General features: G+C 46.3%; 1 protein-coding gene and 1 long non-coding RNA gene across 2 annotated transcripts in view; both read right to left on the minus strand.

Annotated features, from left to right (window-relative positions):
• Positions 1-23,690, minus strand: part of GRIN2A (glutamate ionotropic receptor NMDA type subunit 2A) — a 390,901-nt gene that overhangs the window by 288,024 nt on the left and 79,187 nt on the right. The window lies entirely within an intron of this gene.
• LOC309646324 overlaps positions 16,368-23,690 on the minus strand; it is a 41,909-nt gene continuing 34,586 nt past the window's right edge. The window contains exon 3 of the long non-coding RNA XR_014255290.1: positions 16,368-23,588. This is a non-coding gene — a long non-coding RNA (uncharacterized lncRNA). The remainder of the gene's footprint in view (positions 23,589-23,690) is intronic.

The following is a 23,690-nucleotide window of genomic DNA, read 5'->3' on the forward strand; positions in this document are numbered from 1 at the left end:
CAGAGTGATGCACAAGGAGGCCTGTGGGAAATGATGGGGTGAGGGAGAGTCCATGAGAAAAACAGCAGCTCTCCGAGAGGACTGGGAGGGCGGGGATCGAAGTAGAGGAGCACAGGGGAGGCTGAAATTACCCACGGGCCAAGCCAGCGGGTCTTACCTGGAGGCTGGCTTGGTCCCCAGGGAACATCTGGCAGTGTCTGGACACATTCTGGTTGCCAGAAGTTGGGAGGGTTCTACGAGCATTGAGAGGGTAGAGGCCAGGGACACTGCTAAATGCCCTACAGTGCCCAAGACAGCCCCCCCTCCATTATACAGCAAAAAATTATTTGACCCAAACATCATAACGCCAAGGTCAAGAAACCCTAGGCTAAGCTCGAGTAGGGTGCAAGCCCGCTACTCAGTGGCTGTGTAACTGGAGCAGGTGAATCCAAATCTCTGAGCTGCAAGGTGAATCTTGTAGCAATCAGTGGGATAGAGCAAATGAGAGGATAGGTGTGCAATGCACACAGCACGTGCTTCAGTGAATGTTAGCCTCTTTTACGCACTCCTCTCTGCCCTCTGCTTTCCTGAAGCTTATTTATTCTTTAATTCACTCGATTCTTGAACTAATATGCGCTGAATGTGTACTATGAGCCTGGACCCGGGCACTGGGTATTCAGCAGTAGAGAAGAAAGGCAGGATCCCTGCCCTCCTGGAAGCAATGAAAAAGGAGGGTTTATTTGGGGGTGGGGGAAGGGTGGTGCCAGGAAGAGGGAACAGAATATGCAAAGACTCAGAATACATGGGGTGTGTCAGAACAGGCAGCCTGGTGGCACTCAGCTGGCAGAGGGGAGAGGGATGAGAAAGGCAGGGCCTTGCAGATCCTGAGAAGGTACCAGGGTTCTAGCCGAGATGTCATGAGATGTCTCCTTGACGGCTATTAAGGAGAGAAGTGACCCAAATACAGTGGGAAGGATGGATTGGAGAGGGATGAAGGTGGAAGCAGGAAGACCAGGTAGAAGGCTGTTCCAGAGGTCCAGGCGGGAGACGGTGGTGGCAGTGGAGGTGGGGAAGTATTTGAAGGAGAATGATTATAAACTGCACTAGGCTGGGTATGTGGGAAGAGAGAAAGGAATGGTCCACTGCTCCATGAGGGTCAGGCTGTGCAGTCAAGGTTGAAAGACAGATAAGTGACACTCAGGGAAGAGATCAGTGCATGATTCGAGGTCACTGGGAACAGGCAACACACACACAGGGCTCGTGTGGTCCAGCGCTTACTTGCAGAAGAGGAGTGAGAACACACAAGATCCAATCCCATGCAATAGGTTGGTGCCCCATGGTCCGGGATCCACCCCGAAGTCCACGCAGTGGTGTGGCCGCATGAACCCCACTTCGTGCTGCAGTGGAAAGATCCCAATCTCTCCCCGCCGGGAACAGATACAGCGGCGGGGGCTGGCCAGGTGCCAATACAACACACACGCTTAAGCAAAACAAGGAAGTCCACATCAAGGTCAGAGCAGGGAAAGATATGCCCAAGCAAGTACATATGTCCAGCACAGGCTGCGAGGTCTTGTTATCTCTTTGCAGGAAAACGTTCGAGGCCCAAGGCTGCTCTTAAGCAGCCATGCAGGGGTTACGCAAGCTGCATACAACTGCCTTTCCCAACAGGGAAAATCTAAGGACAGCTCCCAGCTCCCAGGCTTAAGCAGTGGGGTGGCTGGTGGGTACAACTATTAAGGAGAGAAAGACTTGGGAGGAGACAGTTAGGGGCAGGAAGCAGAGGAAAAACAGTCAAGAAACACTCAATACCTCTGGGTTCCCTCCTGCCTGTCCACCCCCCACCCCGCCTCCTCCCTTTCTCAAAGCTCAATGACAAGGTTCGTAACGGCAATCTTTCTCTTCTCTACCTGAGAGGCAGACAGAAAGGCTGTCACCTAGGGGGAGCCCCAAGCCCTCCCCTGGACACAGGCCCCAGAGATGCCGGCAGTGCTTTCTCGACACCCCAGCAGCTTCCACGCCACCAGGAGGCACCTCCACTCAGGCCCCCCCTACATCTGTTTACCAAGCGCTCCTCTAGCCCCACCGCTCACAGTGTGGTCCATAACCAGCAGCATCTGCCTCTCCCGGGAGCTTCTTAGAAATGCAGAGTCTCAGGCTGCCCCTCCACTCTGCTGAACCAGAATCTACATTTGAACCACGTCCAAGGTGATTCGTGTGCACATGAAAGTTTGAGAAACAGTGGTCTACAGCTCAGAAGGCAGCCCGCCATAACATTCCTGTATGGTAATTTTTTGTAATTACAGTAAAAGAAAAAAAAAAATGCTACCGGCGTGGCCTGAGATGACTTGTTCGTAAACTTCAAGCACCCCCTGGGGCCCGAGATCCTGGTGGCACTGAGATACTTATGAATTCTTCCCCTTCGTGTTCCGTGACCACGGCTCATCAGATTTTCGGGGCAGTAAATTTCAGGCAGGCACTTCTTCTCCCTCCACTCCTGACTGGACCTCTGTGGCTCCTCTTTCAGATTTTGTGAACTGGCTGTAAATCACTCGGCAGCGGGGTTAGCCAGCTCTGCAGGCCACCTCATACACAGCTCATCTGGACCCGACGGTTTACAGGAGAGACGTGTTCCAAGTGCTCCCCTCTCCCTTGTCTGCTCTTCTCAGGGGCACTTTCCCCTCCAAGGAGTCGGCTCCCTTTGCCTGTTCTGGTTTCCTTTTTTCTCCTCCTCTCCCCACTCCTCTGGTTTGGGAGAGCAGCTAGCATCCACACGGCAACTACTTGGGAGCCCTGCCCTGGAGATCACAGGACTCTGCACCCTCCCAGAGTAACGACTGTCATCTAGCCAACACTTCCCTGGCCAGCGATGGGTGGTGTTGATCAGAAGGGAAAATTTAGGGTATTGAAACTGGGAAGTCCGTCTAAATAATACATACATAAAACAACCATGCCTCACACATGGCTGAACTTTGAATACTGTTGCATGAGAACTTGGGGGGTGTGGTCAGACGTTTTGTAAAAGTATTGGGTTGGCCAAAAACATCTTATGGAAAAACCCGAATGAACTTTTTGGCCAACCCAACATAATCATGCAGACTTGGAAAATTATAAACTTGGAAATGTTATAAAAATGACGTCAGTAGAAATACAATGTAGTGTATTTATTGGCTTGAGGAGAATGCCTCACTGTCAGTCACTTGGATGCAGATCCAGGAGAGGTTGGGGGGAACAGTAAAGAGTCTACACCCTACAATTGCAAGAAGAGTCAAGCAGGAGAGTTCACACCACTCCTGGTGTGAACCGGGCGAGGCATGGGTCTTGCTAAGAAGATGGGCGTGTATCTCTTCTGGGCGCCCTGACACCCAGAAAGGCCCCTCCGCACACTGAGACATTATATTGAGCAAAACTTCAAGTGCATGAGACGACCAGGATGGGGCTCCATGGTGTGATCACGTCTGTGCCTTCAGAGAGGAAGTGACGGGGAGTTTGGGCAGGTGTCATGTAGAGAACAAACGATGAGGTCTCTGAGGGCAGGGCTGGGGTGGAACAGGGGTGGGGAGGCTGAGCCTGCGTGCGGGGGAACACTGGGGACAAGGCGCCTGGCCGTCGTTTCTGTAGCTGAGATGGTCCCAAGCCCCTGCCCTGCCTGTCAGTCTTGCTGCTTGGAAGGCAGTCCTACAGGAGAAGGGGAGGGGAGCTGACACCAGCCGTGGAGCTTTAAATATCTTACATGGATCATCTTAATTCTTAACACGATTTTCTTTCTTTCTGAAAGCTCAGTCACATTTATTTATTTATGTTTAATTTTATTTTATTGTGGGAAGAACACCTAACATGAGATTTACTCTCCTAACACATTTTACGTGCACGATACAGGACTCTGATTGTAGGTACAACGCTGTACAGCAGGCCTCCAGAGCTTATTCATCTTGCTCAACTGAAACTTTATGCCCGCTGATTAGTGACTCTTCATTTCCTCCTCCCCCAGCCCCCCGCAACCACCCTTCCACTCTCTAGGCTCAGAATTTGACTATTTTAGATTCCTCATGTAAGTGGAATCAAGCATTATTTGTCATTCTGTGTCTGGCTTATTTCACTTAAGATAACATCCTCCAGGTTCATCCATGTTGTCCCATATTGCAGAATTTCCTTCTTTTTTTTTTAAGGCTGTATGTATACACCAGATTTTCTTTATCCATTCATCTGCTTAAGATAATTCTTCAGTACTTTTATGTGTTTTTTATTTTTTATCTTTTGGCCACACCGCATGGCATGTGGGACCTTAGTTCCCTGACCAGGAATCAAACCCGAGCCCCGTGCAGTGGAAGCGCAGAGTCTTAACCACTGGACCACCAGCGAAGTCCCCTTCAGACTTTTACATATTCCCATTGCACTGATGAGGAAAGAGAAGCTCAGAGAGGACCAGCAGCTCACCCACCCAAGTGGTAGAGCTAAAATTCAAACCAGGCCACCTGATCCAAAGCCCACACTCTTGACCACTTCGTAGGACAACCTTTTCCAGAAAGACCCTGGTGCTACAGGTTCATGATCAGAAGGTGACAGTCCCTTTATCTGGGGCGCCTGGGACATCAATGGCTCCCTCAATAAGTCCAGGTCAATCCAGCATCATCATGAGAGTGAGCAAAGATGCCTCAGTCTGTGTCCTGTGTGGTCAGCCAACCCCCACTGTAGCAAACTTGGAGATGTGTGCACATTTCCACTCTTCCAATTCTGTGCCCTCAGTGTGCAGCAAGAGAATAAAAATAAATTGCAGCACAGGGGAAAGAGAAGGGAGTAAACTACCAAATCCAGCTGACCTGAGTGGGTTAGAGGGCTTAGCAAAGGGAAACAGCACATGCAATGCGATGGCCTCCAGTCCCAGGTAGTTATATAACCTCTCGCTCTAGCCTTAGCTGCACCTTGGAACCACCTGGGGAGCTTTAAATACTACCGACTGATGCCTGGGTCCCAGGCTCAGAGATTCTGATTTGACTGGTCCATGGTATGACCTGGATGTGGAGAGGTTTTAAGTTTCCCCAGGTGATTCTAATATGCAGTCAAGTTTGAGAACCGCTGGGATCTCAGATTTGGGTGGGAAGGCTTCTAGAATAGGGCAGTGCCTCTCAAGATGTGGTCTGTGGACCCCCAACACCTGAATCATCTGGAGATATGGTTAAAAATGCACATCCCTGGGTCCTACCCCCAGAAATTCAGATTCAGTGTTACTGGGGAATGGCCCAGGAATCCTCATGTTTAATAGCACGCTTCCTGGGTGGTTCTGAGACACTCTGAAGTTTGGGACCTTCCAGAATTGGGTGTTGTCAGAGCCTGCAGCTGGTTCTCATCAAGGCAGCTGTGGAGAAGCAGGAGGAAAAATGAGCTAAGAGAGAGAGAGAGGCAGGCTCAGGGAACTCAGGGACAAGACCCCATAATTCTTGAGCATTCCTGACACCTAGAGAGAGGTGGAAGGTTCTTGTAGGCAAGGCCCAGGGGAGACAGAAAAAAATTTATAGACTGTTGCCTCTAAAGATTCAAATGGGCTGTTTCATCACACTCTGAGGTCAGGTAGGGGTGGTCTGGGAAAGGTATCCTGAAGCCGGGGGCAGTGATGGTGACCACCAGAGTGATCACCAGCCTCGACTGACTGCTTGACGGTCCTTGTCCCTCCTCCCCTGTCACCCTGAGTCTGGGGTCTGACAAAGCACAGAGGGCTGGTCTGTTCTTCCCCACCCCCAGAACCAGCATGGCACTAACAAATTCCTAAGCCACTGTGATGGCCGAGGATAAAAATGTGGGCTAGAGGGGGAAATGGATCATAAACAATAATGCTAGGCATGCGTCATCAGAATTAAAAACTTTCCGCATTAAAAAACACTCTCAAAAAGTGAAAAGATAACCCACAGAATGGAAGAACATATTTGAAAACCATATCTGATAAGGGTCTACTATCCAGAACATATAAAGAACTCTTACAACTCAACAATGAAAAGACAAATAAAGCAATTAAATAACAAGCAAAGGACTTCAACAGACATTTCTCAAAAGATGACATATAAATAATAGCCATTAAGCACATGAAAAGATGCTCAACATCATTGGTGATTAGGGAAATGCAGATCAAAACCACAATAAGATGCAACTTCACACTCACTGTAATAGGTAAAATTAGCAGAATGGAAAATAATACATGTTGATGAGGATGTGGAGAAAAAGGAACCCTTGTGCACTGCTGGTGGAAATATAAAATGGTGCAGCTGGTGTGGAAAATAGTCTGGCAGTTCCTCAAAATCTAAACATAGAATTATTATATGACCTAGCAATCCCACTCCTAGGTATATACCCGAAAGAACTGAAAAAATGTGTCCACACAAAAACTTGCACATGAATGGTTTATAGCAGAATTATTCACAATAGCCAAAAGGTGAAAGCAACCCAAATGTCCATCAACTCATGAATGGATGATGAATGGATAAACAAAATGGGTTATGTCCAAACAATGGAGTATTATTAGTCCATAAAAAAGAATGAAGTGCTGATACATGCTACAAGGTAGATGAACCTTGAAAACATGCTGTGTGAAAGAAGTCCACATATTGTATGATTCCATTTATATGAAATTTCCAGAATAGGAAAATCCAAGAGACGGAAAGTAGATTAGTGAGTTCCAGGGGCTGGGGCAGGGGTGTACGGGGAGGAACAGGGAGTGAGTGCTAATAGGTACAAAGTTTCTTTGGGAGTTTTTGGAAACGTTCTGGAATTAGACAGCAGTGACAGTTGTACAATATGGTGAATATAATAAAAAACCACTGGATTAAAAACTTTAAAATGGGATACTTTATGTTATGGGAATTATGTCTTAATTAAAGATTTTTAAGAAAAGTTTTTAAAACATTAAAAAAAATACTAGATATCTGGGCTAAGTGCTATACATGTATCAAATATCGTGTTTCACTCTTAAAAGAATCCTCTGAAGTACTATTGCTGAGAGACTGCTCTGGAGCCACACCGCCTGGGTTAAAATCTCATAAAATCAGCATCTCGAAGAGATATCTGCAACCCCATGTTCACTTCAGCACTATTCCCCAGAGCCAAGATATGGAAACAATCTAAATGTCTGTCAATGGATGAATGGATTTAAAAATGGTATATTATTCAGCCTAAAAAAGAAAGAAATCCTGCCATTTGTGACAACATAGATGAACTTGGAAGACACTATGCTGAGTGAAATAAGCCAGACAGAGGGGGACAAATATTTCATTATCTCACTTACAGGCAGAATCTAAAAAATAATAATAATAATAATAATAATAATAACAAAAGCCAAACTTACAGTAATAGAGAGTAGAATGGTGGTTACCAGAGGCAAGGGTGTGAGGGGAAAGGGAAGATTGTTTAAAAAGAAAGAAAAAAATGGTAGTTGCCAGGGGTTAGAGGGAAGGGGTCATGGGAAGTTAGTGTTTAATGGGTACAGAGTTTCCATTTTGCAAGAACAAAAGAGTTCTGTGGATGGATGGTGTTGACGGCTGCACAGCAAAATGAATGTACTTAATAACACTGAATTATACACTTAAAAAGTGGTTAAGATGGTAAATTTTATGTTATGCGCATTTTACTACAACAAAAAACTGGGCAAAAAAAAAAAAATCTCAGCCCTGACCTTGCTGGCTGGGGGCTTTACCTCGGTCATTTCACGTCGCTGCACCTCAGTATCCTTTTCCATATACTGGGGAAAATAATCGTACCTTGCACCTGGCACACAGTAAGCACCTAGGATGTTGACTATTGTGATTTTCACAATCACACACCATCAGATCAGGAAACTGAGACCCAGAGAGACGAGCTGTCTGAGGTCCTGTAGCTGGGCTATGAACCAGACGAAGTCTCTAGGCTCCTAGAAGGACAGTGAGGAAATTCAAGCCATCCCCTTTTTCCCCATTTGTTCCGACAGAGTCCATTCTGAGACCCATCTGCAAAAGTAAGAAATGTGCCCATTGAGCTGCCCATGAGAAGGCGCAGAAAAATGAGAATGTTGCTCGCGTTCAGACACAGAACTGACCAGACCTTTCTCCCAGCCCCGCACCTGGGATGTGAGTAAGCAAGGTGGGTGGAGGATCCCACCATACAGGCCTTCCTCCGAGTCACCGGCAGGAAGTTTCTCCTTGCTGCCTGGGCTTGTTTCCCCTCTCTGCTGCATTAGGCACTGCTAAGCTTTGCAAACTGACTCACTCTGGGATCCAGGGGCCTGCAGAACTGGACCTTGACCCAAAAACCATCCACAGGAGAATGTTCTACGCAGCAAGATCTGCTGCCTCCAGCCCACAGAAGCCCAAACCACGTACCAAGTTCACACCCAGAGTGACGGAGGTGGGGACCTGAAAGCTGCAACAGGAAGGAGTTCGGGGTGGGGGCTCACGGTCTGCCGTCAGCTATTATGAGGCCGGCCACCAATGCAAGGCAGGGCGGAGAACAAGGGTCAGTGGACATCCTGAGAGCAAGGACCTATGTCATGGTCCTTGCGTAAGACATGAGTTTGGTTTAAGTTTGGTTTCAAACTATATTCATGTCACAGACTATCCAGAACTCCTTGGGGTGTGGCTCTGAGAAATACAAAGAGGAAAAAGGCTCTGGCCTCCCAGGGCTCAGAGGCTGCAGGAGAAAGAGCTGTGGGACTGAACAAACACAAAGTGTGAGTCTGGAAGAGTCAAGAGGACTGTGGGCTCCCCGCTAAATCCAGATGTAAACATCCAACTGCCTCTTAATGCCTCCAGCTGGATGTATGTGCTGGATGGCAGAGGAAAGCCTCCCAGACAGGCCCTAATCCCTGGAACCTGTGAGTTTGTTACCTTACGTGGCAAAGGGGAAGTTGCAGCTGCGATTAAGTTAAAGCTCTTATGATGGGAAGATTATCCTGGATGATCCTGATGGGCCCAATATAATCACAAGCAAAGGGTTCCTACAAGCAGAAGACCTCTCCCAGCTTTGGTGTGAGGGAGACGTGACTGCAGAAGAAAGGCACAGAGAGATGCGATGTTGCTGGCTTTGGAAGCAGAGGAAGGGGCCACAAGCCAAGGGAGGCAGGCGGACTCCAGGAGCTGGAAAAGGCTCTCCCCAGAGCATCCAGAAGGAACACAGCCCTGCTGACACCTCGACTTTAGCCCAGCGAGACCTGGGTCAGACGTCTGGCCTTCAAAACTGGGAGATAAGAGATGAAATATTTCAGGCCACTACGTTTGTGGACATTTCTTAGGGCAGCAGTAGAAAACTAACACAACATCTGACGAGCATCTCAAATCTACCATCCGTCTCGGTCAATAGCAGTTCCAGGTGCTCAGCCCAGGCACTTCGGAGGCACCTCTGACTCCTCTCTCCCGCTCACGCCTGGAATCCCATCCGTCAGCAAATCCACCCCACTCTCACCACCGCCACCAGCAGCCTGTCCATGCCACCATCCCCTCTCCCCTGGATGACTGTCCCCAGTTCCACTTGTGCCTCCTTACACTTCAGTATCAACACAGAGGCCAGCACAGCAACCCTGTTAGTCCGCCTCCCTTATTTACCCAAAACCCTGCAATGATTTCCCAGGCAAGACCTTACTCTGTCCTGCAAGGCCCTTCACAGTCCAGCCAGCCTCCAGTCGCCTTTCTGCCGTCAGCTCCTTTCCTTCCCCAGCCGTCTTTGACTCTGTAGTGTTCCTCAGACACACCCCAAATGCCCCTACCTCAGGGCCTTTGCACATGAATGGTCCATCCCCTCGCCTGTTTGGGGCCTTTATTCAGATATCATCTCTTCAGTGAGGCCTTCCTTGACGTCGTACTTAAAGCTACAGCCTCATCCTTGACATTCTTTGTCTCCAAGGTGAACATATTATTGTCCAAACTGAGATGGTTTTGAAACTATCAGTAATTACCCTGAAATAGCAGATTTAAACTGGGACAGACCCCAAACCCTCTTTCCCTGATTTATTTTTCTCCATAGCACCTGCTACTTTTAAACTACATATTTTACTCATACATCTTATTTATCATCTGCCTCTTCCCCTCCTCCTACTCATAACAGCAGGGATTTCTGTCCACTTTGTTCATCTCCCCAGCACACAGTAGTTGTTCAATAAATACGTATTGGAGGAAGGAATAAATGGGCCTCAGAAGAGGAGGTCTTAAACCAAAGGGTTGGTCACGTTGCTAGGGGAACCACTGACCGAAACCACCCGCCCTGGCCAGGCCTGATAGTAACCACTTGCATGAGTTATCTCACAACAGGAGGTCCTGGTAAGGAACGCAGAACTAACAAGCTACCACCAACTGGAATAATTCGGGAAAGGTCAAAAGGAGAGAGGAGACACCAGTCCATATGTCCTACCAACCTCCCAGAATCCTTCTCACTGGAATCCATCTTGGCTGAGCGATGTGTGCGCCACCAGTAAGGACCCTGAGTCAGAATGATTGGCCAGAGACAATCTGGAAACGAACCCCATCACCATAAAACCCAAGACTGCGAGCCACGTAGCAGAGCAGTTCTCCTGGGTCCCCTTATTCCACAGCTCACCACCCGGGCACCCCTTTCCAATAAAGTCTCTTGCTTTGTCAGCATGTGTGTCTCCTCCAACAATTCATTTCCGAGTGTTAGACAAGAGCCCACTCTCCGGCCCTGGAAGGGGTCCCCCCTTCCTGCAACAATATCAGAGATGGCTTTTGGAGAAGGTAATACCTTGAACGGCAAGCAATAAGATAGTCATATGGTAGAGGAGGAGGAGAAAGAGAGGACGAAAGGACAGGTCAGTCTAAGAAAAGGGACCAGCTAGGCAAAGTGTGGTGTTAATAAGAAAAACAACCACCAATAGCAACAGTGACAGCAGCACTATCTCCTGGGTGCTTTGCTCTGGCCTTGGCATCTTGCTAGGCGTTCGTCATGTGCTGTCTCATTTAATGCACGTAACACACACACATGATGGATGAAATGCAGAGCCCAGAGACTAGGTAACTTGTTCAAGATCATGCAGCTGGTAAGCAGCAGGCAGGGAATTAAACCAGGCAGCTTGACTCCATGGATGAAACAGGTCGAGGAGATGGAGAAAAGATACTGTGGAGAAGAGAACAATCTAAGCAAACTCATGGAGTCTAAGGAAAGCCTCCAAAAACTAGCAAGGGTTTGAAGGAGCCGAAGTACAGCCAGGAGATTTTGGGGAGGGGGGAACTCACCGTGGACGGGGCCCAGGTCTCGTGCCTTTGCAGCTTCCAGGACCCCCGCCCGTGTCCAGCATTCCGGGTCTCTGAGGACTGGGACACTGTATCTCATAACATCCGTGAGATTTTCCGAAACGTTCCCACGTGGCCCTGAGCTGAGGGGACTGGCTTTGGTCTCCGGGTTGTGGATGCATCCAGCACGTGGATCACCCTCTGGAAAACTGGGTGCTGTCCATCTTGGTGAGCTACCTTCTACCCTCACAGAGCTGCCCATCCCGTCATCAAGTGAGCTTCGTGATATGGTTTCACACGTGGAGGGGGCAGGGCAAGAGTTTCGCTGCGGGTGAGCTGACCAGTTAACACAGCTCAGGTTGTCTGGCTCCTTAGCTCTGCAAACCTCCAAAGTGTGAGCAGTCAGGCCTCCTCCAACATCCCTGAGCAGGGAAACGTCCGCTGCAGTGGAACAGAGGCTAGGAGCTCAGGTCCAGATCAGACAGCTCTGCCTTTGGCTGTCCTTGTGATCCAGGATAAGGTATTTATGTCTCTAAGCCTCTGTCTCCTCATCTGTAAAATGGGGATGTGGTTAAGAACTGAATAAAACTGTGGTGATGGCTTCATCAGTTTATGCATATGTCAGTACTTAAGTGCGGTTTATTGCAATGTCAATTAGGTCTCAATAAAGCTGTAAAAATGCACATTTTAGTAACAACAACAATGGCAATAATAATTATAAAGTGCTTAGTCTAACGCCTGAAACATCTTCATTAAATGTAAGATATTTTTGGTTTATTGTCATTAGTGGGATGGGGCCAGCACAGCAGAGTTTCACCTGTCAAGTGTTGGGAACTGTGCCGGGGAAATGACAGCCCCATCTAATCCTCATGACCACCCCATCAGTCAGTGTAATCCCAATTTCACATAGGAACAAAGTGAGACTCAGACTCCACATAGGTAGAATGTTCTAGAACAAGCATGCACTAGTGGCAGGTGAAGCCAGGCAGAGGAGAAGAAAGCAAATCGAAGGGGAGGCAAAAGGAGGCCCTGAGAGGGAGACAGCCGACAGCACAAGGGAATTCTCTGAGTTCCTGGGAGGAGGGGACGTTGGGCCACAGGGATGTGCCCGAGGAGGTCGCAGCCTGCGTCCTCAACTCCCTGCTCAGTTACTACTGCCCGGCAGAGGCACCGCCCCAGGTCCGGATCTGCTCCCTTTCTCTGCCTGCAGCAGCTGCGGGGAACAAAGGGCACAGCCCCCTCCAGCCGACAGAGGGGACTGGGGTGGGTGAGGGGAGCTGTCCGGGAGCTGATGCCTCTGTTACCCATGCAGAAACCTCCCGAAACAGAGCCCCTGAAAGGGGCCGGCGTTGAGCGACTCTCAGGTCGAGGGTGCATTGCAATCACAAGTGTTAAGTTGTGCGTTCTGCATCTCCGGTGTCTTTCCTCTTCACCAGCCACGGTAATGACAGTAATAACAATAACCACACAGCCTTGCACTCATGGCTTCATCCATTCTAACAAGGAGGCAACAGGGATATTCTGCACCTGTGTGCCTCCTCTGACCACCCAGCGAATATCTACGGAGGACTTGCCAGGTGCCAGGCTCTGTCTTAGGGCTGCAGACAAGGAGGCAAATAAGACATACAAGTTTCATGGCTTGAGGAGCTTAAATTCTAGAGGGGATCCGCGGGGAGGGGCATATGGATAAAAGCAGACAGACAGACATGGTAATGTCACAATATGATAAGGACCGTGAAGGAAATGAAGTGTTGGGCTAGAGAATAGAGGAGAGAACTTACTGGGTGGACAGCAAAAGCCTCTGAAAGAGCTGGCCGTTAACGCTGAGACCTGAAGGATGAGAAAGAGCCAAGGCAATCATGTTTCAGGCAGAGGGAAGTGCAAAGCCCACAGGGAGGAAAGAGCTTGGCACATTCTGGGAGGAGGTGACAGAAGGTCACTGGGTAGCACTGTGATTTTTATGTGTGTTCATATCAGGTTCAGCTCCTGACACAGCTACCTACCGGCTTGTATGAGCTTGAGAAAGCTGCTCTCTGTGCCATACTGCTCACAAACGAGGGTGATTATGGAATCTAACTCATGGAACGATTGGGAAGATTAATCTAGTTGATTCACGTGAAGTGCTTAAGACACAGCATATAGTAAGTGCTCGATAACTGTCAGCTATTATTTTTAATCATTCCCCTGCCTGGTTGCCAGGATTCAGCAGCGAAGAGTACATTCAGGGCTGAGCATTTAGATCAGATTCGCCTCTGCAAGATCCCGCGTTGCGTTTCTTGCTGGGGTTCTCACTCACAAGGCAGTCAGCAAATATTTGTTGAATGAACAAATAAATGAATGAGTGGGCTTCCTGATCCCCTTGTCTCTGAGCCATTGAAATGCACCGTCAGGGCTCCTTAGGATTAGGTTTCCTTTGTAAGCAATGTGATCCCGCCTGGCATTTTATGTTCCTGGAATTTTGCAGAAAAGAAAGGTGGAAGGGAGATGACTATTAACCACTGTCTCTGCAAACACCAAGCCATCTGCACCCCGTTACCTAAGCACAGACCTCTGTAGGCGCCGAATTTCAGAGCCCTGAGAGTTGGAAGGGATTCCGAGCTTGGATCCCTCAGGCTAGGCTATTCTTGGAAGCTGAGCGCCGTGCCTGCCACAGGGAGATGAGTCATGCTTGATGGATTTCTCCATGGCGGCAGCTATTTATCAGGGTACATCTCTAGACCACAGAACACAGAACGTGAAAGGAGGGATGGGCTTCTGACTTGATGCTACTTAAAACATTATCACCCCCACCTGCATCTTTGCATCGTACCCAGATGATAACGCTGGGACCCTCTCACCATGCAAACTCCCACTTCAAGGAGGTCAAACGTTGTCCTTTGACATATTGTCCCCTGTCATATTTGAACAGCCCTTTGAAGAGCTTGTAAAGTGGTTCCCAGCCTCCTCTCCACCCTCCAAGCTTGGGCAGCCCATTCATCAATTCCTATCTTGTGTATTCCGTCCCCACGAATTTCTTTGTCTCTATTACATCTAAGATCTTGGAAGATCTTGTATTGCAGAATTCACCCTTGCTCATAAAACTCTGAGCTGTGCCTGAAGGCAGAATTACAGAGGTCTTATTTCATTTTGTTTTTGCAAAGTCCCAACTGTGAAAGAGAGTGACATGCCATAAACAGTTTAAACGCCAATAATATAAATAGCCGCTGTGGGGCAATTTCCTCAGATTTCACACGCTCTGAGTTCACCATGAGGCAACGGGACCCACTGTTGAGCCTTTGCACACTTATTACAAGGGACAGGGAGTGGGGATGGAGTGAGAGCTGTCGCCCCGCGTTCCTGGCACCTGGTTAATTCCGCTCGCCTGGCTTCCTTTGTTCTTCCTGAACTGCCTGGAGATGTTTCTCAGAAGTCAGCCTCAGCTCACACTTTCTGAAGTTCTGCTACTTACATATGCTCCCAGAAAGTTGCTCCAAGTGAAGGCAAGTTAATTAAAAACCATATTCAATCAAACTCTAACTTTATTTATGAAAAAGTGTCGAGTGGCTGGAAATGGCAGGCACAAGCACTGAAGATTCATGCTCAAAATGTGTTCTGATTAAAAGTATGATCGAGGCATTAAGAAAGCAAGCACCGTGAACCCAGGGGGCCCTTAAGCCCCACATTCTTCCGTTTTCAAATACAACTGAGGACAGTTATAAATACAAATAGAACTTCTCTCTGCCCAGAAGGCAGAAGAAGACAAAGCGTCTAGCCGGAACTGGTTATTTTGGAAGCGGAACATACTTCAGATGTGCTTAAGAATCTCTCCCCACACCTGCCTGTTTCTTAAACGGCGCACACTCCAAATGTGATGTTCCCTGGATCTGAGTCATACTGTGGAACTGATATTAAGACGAGTGGGAACCTCAGAGACTCTCTGACCCTACTCCTTCATTTTTCAGATTGGGAAGCTAAGACCTATGGACAGAAAATAGCTTGCAACAACATGGATGGACCTTGAGGGCATTATACCCAGTGACATAAGTCAGAGAAAGACAAATACTATATGATCTCACTTATATGTGGAATCTTAAAAAAAAAAAACAACTTGAAGTCATAGAAAAAGGGATAAGATTTGTGGTTACCAGGGGTGGGGGGAAATTGGAGGAAGGTGGTAAAAGGTACAAACTTCCAGTTATGAGATAAAGAGGTACTGGGGGGTGTACACTGCTGGGTGGTATATTTGAAAGTTGCTAAGACAGGAAATCCTAAAAGCTCTCATCACAAGGAAAAAAACATTTTTTCTTTCTTTTTTTTTTTTTTTTGTACCTATGAGATGACAAATGTTAACGAATGGTGGTAATCACTTTGCAATATATGTAAGTCATATCATTATGCCGTACACCTTAAACTTATACATTGCTGTATGTCAATTACCTCAATAAAACTGAAAGGGGAAAAAAAAGAAAGAAAATGAAAGAAGAGGACCTGGAGTCAGAAGGTCTAAGGTTAGCGTCACTTCCAGAACTTGTCAACGTCCAGAAACCTTACTTTTCCACAGAGCTACAAATCCGCTGGTCTATTTTATCCAGCAGAGAAATCAGTTCTGACAAAGCCCACCTAGAAATAGGTGGCTTTTACCTGCCTCTGCAAACAAGGGATGCTTCTCCTGTATCCAGTGGCTCCACTTCCCCAGACTTGAAACATCCAAAATGTCATATGGTCACACCCACCTCCTCTTAAATGAAATTATAAAAGGGCTTTGGAAAACAGCTGTTCTCCAATCCCATAAGCTGAATCCAAAGACCAGGAAGAACAGTACAGAATCTCTCACTTGGATTTGGGTCACCAGCCACAGCAGGCAGGATTCTAAGATGACCACCAATGACCCATACCCTTGTATGATCTCCTCCCCTTGAGTATGGGTGGCATCTGTGAATATGATGGGACATCACTCCTGTGGTTATACTACACCATGCAATAACAGCAAAGAGGTTTTCACGTGTCAGTGAGGTCCCTAATCAGTTGACACTGAGTTAATCAAAAGGGAGATTATCCTGGGTGGGCCTGGCCTCATCAGGTGAGAGCTTTAAAAGTGGGCTGAGACCTAACCTGTGCTCAGGGACTGGAAGCACTGAGAGTCAGTCTCTTTCTCGCTCTCTCTCCCCCTCCCTCCCTCCCTCCATTGCTGGTTTTGAACAAGGAAGGCTCTGTGAGTTCTACAGCCTCGAGGACATGCATCCTGTCAACAACCACGTGACCTTGGAAGAGCCCCTGAGCCCCAGATGAGACCCCAGCCCCAGCTGACACCTGGATGGCAACCTTGTGAGACCCTGAGTAGAGAATGTAGCTAAGCCACACTCGGAATCCTGACCCACAAAATCTGTGAAATAATAAGTAGGTGTTAGTCACTAATCTGTGGGTAATTGATTACACAGCTAATATACAAGCCAAGAACCAACAATTCCTAAAGAGGTCAAGGTGGGGGTGATGTCAGTGGTAGCTAAATGAGGAACTAGCACTAGACATCCTACCATGTGGGCCTCCTTTAATAATAATAAACCAGAAAAGACTTCAAAACCTAACTGGCCCATTTCCTTTGCCTGTCATTCACTTTTTGAAAATTAAAGGCCTCCATGGGCACCCTGGGCTGACGTGATCACAGCATGATTAGATAAGCTTCCAAGTGCTAAGGAAAAGAGGACTCTGCCGGCATAGGAGGAACAAGTCGCTCTATGAGGAAAAAAAAAAAACCCATCTTTTCAAAGGAGACGTTTGAGTCTCAAACCTAAAAAAACAACAACTTCAGCCAAGAAGAAACTCCCACTATTTGGCATTTGCAGGAGCTGGAGGAGAGACGATGCAAAAGGGAATTAGTTCTGGGTGTGCAAATCTCTGACAGGTGTGCAGGGCACAACAATCCCTGTGTTAATTCCCACCATCCCAGACCCCAAACAGGTGCTAGTGCACGTGAGAATGAGAAGACACGCCTGGCTGCTGGGAGATGGGATTAAACGTTGCAAGACAGTATTTAATTAAGTGCTAAACTGTTGGTCGCTGGGTTTAAGTGGTAACCTTTATGTAAAGCCAGTTTGATCATGGGACACTTCCCTTTCAGAAACTACTAGCATGGTTACCCAATGCCATTAAGATAAAAATCTAAATTACTGAACAAGGTGTACATAGCCCCTTATGCTGTCCACCGTGCCCTCCTCTCCACCCTCATCTTTCACGATTCCCCAATCTGCATTCTGTACTGCCGACTCACCAAACTCTCTCTTTAAGTTGCTTCTCTGCACCCCCTTTCCTACCTGGACAGCTACTGTTTGTCTTTCAAGATATGCTTCAAAGTCACTGCCTCCAGGCAGCCTTCTCTGACTCTTCCTATGGTGTGTTAGATATCCCAGGAGAGCCTGAGCTCAGTCTCTTTATCTGATCAACGGGGATAAAAACAGAACTTTGGTTGTAAAAATTAAATAAGTTAACATACATCAAGTGCTTTAGAACCTGGCAACATGTCATCGGCACATAAGAACCCAGTGAATATTTCTGTTGTTTGCTGAGCACCTACTCAGTACCGAAAGTTGTGTGGGCAGATAGAGTGCAAAACAGGCACAGTCCCTGACCTTTTCCCCAGCGCCTTAAGAGTGGGGCTTGGTACAGTCCCTCCCATAGGGCAAGCCCCTTTTCATACCAGTCTAGCAAGGACATGAGTCCTCTCCTGGAATCTGTCAGTGGGACAAAAGCCTTCCTGGAACCCTGAACCTAACACCCAGGTCATTAAGACTAGAAATAAGCCCTGGCTTCTGACCTCACTTGGAATCCCTATTTAAAGGAAGCAAGAAAAAGGGAGATGTGACAAACACGCCTCCTGAGGAGAATATTTCAATGTCCCGGCAAAATCTTGTTTTGGAATTGGACGTCGTGTGCATGCTTCACACGACCACATCTTCATCTCAGCGGATGTCATCTCCTCTGGGGAAGTTTTCATAAACTCTGCTCATTAGGAATTAACCTCTCCTCATCTGACTTCTCTAGAATCTGACTCTTGTGCACTTTTCTTCCAAGACTTCATCACCAGCTGATGCATGATATATATATTTGTTTGTTTTATGTCTCCATCCTCTGAAACATAAGCTCCACAAGGGCAAGGATTTGGGTTTGGCTCATTGCTCTGTAACTAGGGCCTAAGTCAGTACTTGGCATATAGTAGACACTCAATAAATATCTGTTGAATGAATGAGAGGTGGAGGAACCAATGCTTTGATAGCGCTTCCTATGCACCAAGACCCGTTCTGAGAGCCTTATGTGTGGTAACTCATTCAATCCATACACCAACGTTGTGAGTTGGGTACTGTCATTAGACCTATATTAGAAAGGAAGAAGCTGACGTATGGACCATATCAGTTACTTGTCCTGTCATGCAGCCAGTGAGCTACAGAGCAAGGATTCAAACTCAGGCAGTCAGGCTCCAAAGTTTATGCTTTTAACCACAACACTAGAATGAACAAAAGAATGAACAAACGAATGAATGAATGAATGAAAAATGTTAATGTCCTGTCAATGTAAAGTCTAGGGTTATACTGGGGGGTATGCTCATCTGCTGCCCAGGTATGTCCTGGAAGGTTGTAACCTCTACATGAAGCAAAATCCTATGCCTTGCACACAGTAGGTGCTCAGGAAGTATTTGTTGAATTGAAACACACCTGAGTTAATGTTTCCGGATACTCTAAGCACCGTTTCATGCAAATCCCCAGCTTTCCTTCCCAAGGAGATTCACTACAGCTCTGTAACAAACTGCAACATTGCTGACCCTTACCGGGAGCTTTTGAAAGTAAGCAAATCAAAGCCACCATGCCTCACAGTGGCAGTGCCACCAGTTTCTGGGCCATGAGTGTTTGGTACATGTGGATAATGAGTTTGGAGGAGCAGTGATGCCAAAAGAAATCACTGCTTCTTGAGCCCTCTGAATCCTCTTATTACGCTGCCCAGGAGAGTAGGCAAAGCTACAAACACATAAGACATCTGTGGCAAGAACCAGCAGCTTCCTGGCCAGACTTAACTGCAAGTGAGCAAATCCCACCATCCTCGCTGGCTCAGAAGCAGCTGCCAAATCATGGTGGGTCCCCAAGAGAAGCTACACCATGCAAAGGGGAGGAGTGGCTCAGAAGAGGAGGGAAGCAGAGAAAAAAATTCTGGCTGCGTATCTACCTGGGACAATCTGTTTTCTCAACAGCAACAGAGGACTGTGTACCAGGACCGGGCGGGCAAAGCGTGGGCATATGCCACTCCTGGGTTAATCCACGGGCCGCGGGGAAGAGCAAGCAGCACCGCAAGGCTGCCGAGCTCTAAAAATACTCAGCACATTCCCAACATGGCATGAGTGGTAAGCTCTTAGCGGACAGGAATCCTGCCAAACAAATGCCTAGCTGGACGCTCCAGATTGAGTCCCAAGGCTGGGGCCTAGGGAAACAGGGAACCCAGCTAGGGAAGTGGTTTTCTCTTGAGCATTGTCAGAGAGTGATGAAGCTTTAAGAGATTGGTGTGTTTGGATTGCCAGGGATTGAGGCGTGGGGAGGGAGGAGAGAAGAAGCCTGCTGCTGCTATAGCCCTGGAGGTCAGGATCATGCAGGGGTTAAAGCCACAGGCTCTGGAGCCAGATTGAGTCCACTTAAATCCTGGATCCACCACTTAATAATTATGTAGCACCAGGGGGAAATTTAATCTCTCTGAGCCTCAGTTTCCTCATCTGTGCAAAGGGAACAATAATAATAATCACCACCATCTACCTCATTGATTTTTATAAAAAATTTAGTAGATTACATTATTGTTCAAATATTCACTGCCCCTCTCTGCAGGATCCCTCCCCATTGGGCAAATGGAGTTCCCATTGATGCCAGGCTCAGAGCCAGTGGAATGTGAGTGGAAGTGAGGTATGCCACTTCCAAGAAGAACCCTAAGACCCATCTCACGGTCTACACCTTTCTCTTTATCTCTGCCATGAGACTAGCAATGACCCAGATAGAGGCTGCTGCTTCAGCCTGAGTCCTGGCTCCAAGAGATGAAGCAGAGCCACAACTAACCTAACGTGAACTATGAGCAAGAAATAAACCTTTGTTCTGCGAGCCATTGAGATTTGGGGGTTGTTTGTTACTGCAACATAAAAAAGCTTAAACACCAACTGATACCAGGATTAGATGAGAGCATCTGTATAATACACTTAACACATATCTAGCATTTCCTAAGCATTCAAGTAAAGTTTATTATTACTAATATCAATATCATCATCACTGGCTCTCACCGTTTGAAGACATCACGTACCTCGTTGAGAAGCTAATGAACGCTTTCACCCTCTCCTTTGAGAAATGCACACACAGACACAACTATGCATCCACCTAGAGGTAGTTTACACATCCAACGCTCACAGCCCCTGGCAGAGGTGCCCAGGTTGAGAAACTCATCTTACTATCCTGAAGTAGGTTCCCTAAGCTTCAGCATGGAAACTGCCACCATAGACTCTCTGGGGTCACATCAAATATCACTGTACTCTACCCACACCCACCCCCAACCCTCAACAGACACTGGGGGGAATGGTCTCCAATTGCTGCACCAAATAAGATTAAAGTAAACAGCAGGGGAAGCAGTCAAGTAAAAATAAAGGCAGCTTAGTAGGGAACACCATGCTCTCGATGAGATGGAAGAGGCCCTGTAGCACCAGCAAGTCACCTTTTCTCTGTAGCAGAACTTTGGGGCTCAGATTGGATTTGTGGTTCTGCAAGAATTTTAGATTGTTTTTTCTATTTCTGTGAAAAATGCCATTGGAATTTTGAAGAGATGGAAACATCCTCAACCTGATATAAGGCTTCTACTGAAAACCCACAGCTAACATCACACTCAATGGTAAAAGACACTGCTTTCCCCCTAAGACCAAGAACAGAGCAAGGGTGTTCACTTTTACCATTTCTATTCAATACTGTGCTAGAGATTCTAGTCAGTGAGATTTAGTAAATAAACATAAATGACTTGATTAATTAGTTTATTAACTAAAGCCATCCAATCCAGGTGGGAAAGGAAGTAAAACTTTCTTTATTCATAGGTGACATAATCCTATATGTAGAAAATCCTAAAGAATCCATAAAACACTAATTGAACTAATGAACAAATACTATAAACTATATTTAGAAAAGTCCATTCACATTAGCATCAAAAGGAATAAAATACTTAGGAATAAATGTAACAAAAGAAGCAGAAGATTTGTACCCTGACAACTACAAAACATTCTCCAAAAGAATTAGAGAAAATCTGAATAAAATGAGAGACACTCTATGTTCATGGATTGGAAGACCATTAGATTCAATACAATCTCCATCAACATTCCAGCAGCAGGGTTTCTTGTAAAATTTGACAACCTGATTCTAAAAGTTGTATGCAAATACAAAGGATATGAAATAGCCAAAATAATTCTGAAATAGAATAACAATGTTGGAGGACTTACACTACCCAGTTTCAAACTTTTTATAAAGCTACAGTAATCAAGAGAGTGAGATATTAAAGTAAGGACAAACATATAGATCGATGGAACATTAACTAAAGGTTCAGAAATAAACCCTTATATTATGTCAATTAATTTCTGACAAAGATAACAAGACAGTTCAATAGGGAAAGGTTAATCTTTTCAACAAATGATGCTGGGAAAATTTTAAATCCATAGGTAAAGAAGTGAACATAAATTCTTATTTCAAATCACACACGAATATTAACTCAAAACGTTAAGTGTTGAAACTATAAATCTTTTAAAAAAAAAAAAAAGGTTAGAGAAAATCTTCATGACCTTGGGTTAGGCAAAGAGTTCGTAGACACAGCACCATTTTTTTATGAGCATAAAAGGGGAAATGGCTAAATAAGACTTTATTAAAATTAAAAGCTTTTGCATTCCAAAATACACAAGAAGAAAATGAAAAGACAAGCCACAGACTGGAAGAAAATATTTTCAAATCATTTATATGATAAAGGACATATATATTAAGAAATACATAAAGAACTCTTACAATTCTATGATAAGAAAACAAACAACTCAGTTAAAAGATGGTTAAAAGGCTTAATAGATATTTCACCAAAGATGACCTACAAATGGCTAATAAGTACGTGACAAGGTGCAACATCATTAGTCATTAAAGAAATGAAAATTAAAACAATGAGATATCACTTATATACTTAGTAGAATGGCTTAATTAAAAGGACAAGTAGGGCTTCCCTGGTGGCACAGTGGTTAAGAATCCACCTGCCAATGCAGGGGACACGGGTTCGAGCCCTGGTCCGGGAAGATCCCACATGCCGCGGAGCAACTAAGCCCGTGTGCCACAACTACCGAGCCTGCGCTCTACAGCCTGCGAGCCACAACTACTGAGCCCACGTGCCACAACTACTGAAGCCCGCGTGCCTAGAGCCCATGCTCTGCAACAAGAGAAGCCACTGCAATGAGAAGCCTGCGCACTGCAACGAAGAGTAGCCCCCGCTCGCCGCAACTAGAGAAAGCCCGCGTGCAGCAACGAAGACCCAACGCAGCCAAAAATAAATAAATTTAAAAAAAAAAAAAAGCAAGTATTGGCAAGGATATTGAAAAACTGAAACTCTCATACATTGCTGTGCTGGAAATGTGAAAGGGTAACAGCCACTTTGGAAGACAGATTGGCAGCTCCTACTCTTAGGTATCTACCCAAGAGAAATTAAAACGTATGTCCACACAAATTCTTGTACATGAATGTTCATAGGAGTATTACTTATGACAGACAAAAAGTGGAAGCAACTCAAATGCCCATCAGCTGGTGAATGGTAAACAAAATGCTGTATATCCATACAATGGAATACTATTTAGCAATAGAAAGGTATGAAACAGTGATACATGCTCCAACATGGGTTAACCTCAAAAACATTATGCTATGTGAATGAAGCCAGACTCGGGAGATCATATATTGTATGACCCCATTTATGTGAAATGTCCAGAAAAGGCAAATCTACAGAGAAAGCAGATCAGTTGTTGCCTGGGGCTGGGAGTGGAAGAGATAACTGACTACAAACAGGCTTGAGGGAATTTTGTAGGAGTGATAAAAAACGTTCTAAAACTGTCTTGTGGTGATGGTTGCAAATCTGCATATTTACTAAAAAATAATTGAATTTACAAGTAAATTTTATGATTTGTAAATTATGGATCAATAAAGCTGTCAAAATAAAGTAATTATGCCCCCACCAGCCCACCCAATAGTCTAGTCACATACAAACACTGTACCACCAACCTGGTCCTTTCAACAAGAGGTAGAAGAGTTTGGTCAGAGGCATGGTGTTTGAAGTTGGAGAGGTTCTAACCTCTTTCTCTCTGAATAATCCTGCCCAAGCAATATTTAGGAAGAGTTAAAAAAAAAAAAAAGTGGGGCTTCCCTGGTGGCGCAGTGGTTGAGAGTCTGCCTGCTAATGCAGGGGACACGGATTCGAGCCCTGGTCTGGGAAGATCCCACATGCCGCGGAGCAACTTGGCCCGTG

The sequence above is a fragment of the Balaenoptera physalus genome (genome assembly GCF_965194825.1).
Source record: "Balaenoptera physalus genome assembly, chromosome: 16".
NCBI lineage: Eukaryota > Metazoa > Chordata > Mammalia > Artiodactyla > Balaenopteridae > Balaenoptera > Balaenoptera physalus.